This window comes from Myotis daubentonii, chromosome 19 (genome assembly GCF_963259705.1).
Source record: "Myotis daubentonii chromosome 19, mMyoDau2.1, whole genome shotgun sequence".
In the NCBI taxonomy this organism is placed as follows: domain Eukaryota; kingdom Metazoa; phylum Chordata; class Mammalia; order Chiroptera; family Vespertilionidae; genus Myotis; species Myotis daubentonii.
The window spans coordinates 12,148,283-12,150,797 of NC_081858.1; the positions used below are offsets into that span (position 1 = coordinate 12,148,283).

The 2,515-nt window shown below is 41.5% G+C and overlaps 1 non-coding gene across 1 annotated transcript; it reads right to left on the reverse strand.

Moving 5' to 3' along the window:
- Nucleotides 1-404: 404 nt before the first annotated feature.
- LOC132222330 (U6 spliceosomal RNA) lies at nucleotides 405-511 on the reverse strand. Its single transcript, XR_009450196.1, has one exon. It is a non-coding gene; the product is annotated as a U6 spliceosomal RNA (small nuclear RNA).
- Nucleotides 512-2,515: the final 2,004 nt, after the last annotated feature.

Here is a 2,515-nt window from a genome sequence, read left to right on the forward strand (position 1 = left end):
CTTCCTCTCTGTAAAAAATCAATAAAATATACTTTAAAAAAAAAAAAAAGTAAAATGAAGTGGCCCTAGCCGGTTTGGCTCAGTGGATAGAGCGTCGGCCTGTGGACCAAAGGGTCCCGGGTTTAATTCCTGTCAAGGGCACATACCTGGGTTGCAGGTTCCTCTCCCACCCGAGCCCTGGTCAGGGCTCGTGCAGGAGGCAACCTATAAATGTGTTTCTCTCACATTGATATTTCTGTCTTTCCCTCTCTCTTCCACTCTCTCTAAAGATAAATGGAAAAATATTCTCGGGTGAGGATTTTTAAAAACACATACTAAAACAAAACAAACAAAAAAAACCCTGAGGATAGTAGTGACTTTGGGGAAGAAAGGGATTTTTGTTGTTGCTGTTGTTCTTTTTTTTCCTTTTCATGAAATGCTTCACAAATTTACACGTTGTCCTTGTGTAGGGGCCATGCTAAAATTCTATGTATTGTTCCAACTTTAGTAAATGTACTATTGAATTGAGCACTGTTTTTTTAAAATTGTGGATATGTGTGTGTGTGTGTGTGTGTGTGTGTGTGTGTGTGTTCATAGGATTTACCATTTTAACCATTTCAGGTCTACAGTTTAGTGGCATTAAGTACAAATTGTTGTGCAACCATCAGCACCATCCAAATCTATAACTTTTTTAAAAAATATTTTATTGTTTCAGAGAGGAAGGTAGAGCAAAAGAGAGAGAGAAGCATTAATGATGAGAGAGAATCATTGATCTGCTGCCTCCTGCACACCCCACATTGGGGATCAAACCTGCAACCTGGGCATGTGTCCTGACTGGGAATTGAACCGTGACCTCCTAGTTCATAGGTTGATGCTCAACCACTGGGCCACACCAGCTGGGCTCATATACACGTTTATTTCTTATTTTTAAAGCTTACAACTGCATAATATTCTTTCTTTTTCACACGTGCTCACAGTATTAGTCATTTATTACCAAAATAATCTGTATATATTTAAAGTTATCTTTATAAATGTTTTAAATAAACTGATTATTAAATATAAGATCTCAATATAAGATAATGATAAATGAGTAAATTATCTTGTATTATTAAGAAAGAGGGAAAAGATGGTGGTGATGGTTACACCACAAGGTGAATGTACTTAATGCCACTGAACTGTACACTTTAAAATGGTTAAAATGGTAAGTTGTTATGTATATATTACCACAATTTAAAATAGAAGCGGAGGAGGAGGAGGAAGGAAGGAGGAAAGGAAGTGTCAGATCAGGCAAAGCCTTGTGACTATGGTAAGGATTTTAGGCTTTAACAATTTCTATGCATTGTCTGAATTTTTATAAGAGGTCCAGGCAAAGGGTTGTACCAAGAAGAATCAAATCCTTTTCCAGTTGGAAAGGCAGGCCCAATGGGAGGGTGGGCAGCCTGTCGGAGGCGCCCAGCTCCCTGACAGCCTCAGGATTAGGACCAGCCTGCTGCCCTCCTGTCTGGTGTATGAATGACAAACAATGACCAGGAGGAGAAGCAGCAGGAATCAGCGCACAGATTGAACCTGTGCTACAGGCAAAGTCCCTCCTGGCTGCCCTGGGGATGGACAGGCAGGTGAGTGAGGGGCAAGTCAATCTGCCCTTCACAGGTGAAGCAGTAAGGTACCTGGCAGTACAAGGTGATAAGGGCCCCTCTACACTCTGAACACACCCACATTATGGCCTTACCTTTGAGTTATTTATTTATAGGCCATTTTAGAAAGAAGAATGGGGGTCCCTTGAGGGCATTCATTGATTCAGGCATTTATGGAACTACTGTGTACCCAGGCACTGATTTGGGACAGCTGGCATACAGGAGATGCTTAATAAATGTATAGTATCCAGCATTCAGTAGGCACTCAATAAATGTTCCTTGAATTGAATAAATAACTTGCACCAGGCCTAGCACACAGCTGGTGTTCAATAATAATGTTGACCTTCACGAAGAAAGAACTAGCAGCACAGGGCTTGGCACACAGGGAGTGTTCATTCAGTATCGTACCCTCCTGCCTCTCTGACCTACCTCCATCCCGAACCCACATCCTGGAAACTGAATTCCAGAGACCAAAGTGGAGGTCCAGACCATCACCTATCCATTCATCCATTTAACAAGGCTGGACTGTGCACCAGTCACTGGGAATGCAAGCAGGGAACAAAGCAAGGAAGGGTTTTTCTCTCGTTTGCCCACCACATTTCAGTGGGAGAGAGAGACACTAAATAAGTAAACAAGTTTTAAAAACAAGTAAGTAATGTTAAGGGCTTATGTTGACATTAAGCAAACCCTGGTGATGTGAGAGACTGCAGGGAGTGGGGGGTGAGATAGATTAATCAGGGAAAGGCCTCTCTGAGAAGGTGCCATTGAGCTACTAGGTGTACCGGTTAATAATTCGGATTTTCTAATCCAAGAAAACACGATAATTTCAAGAGAAACATCAAAAGTGCTTTTTTTCAAAGTAATGTCCATCGTTAGCTACCCATTTCTCCCATCTTTCAGGT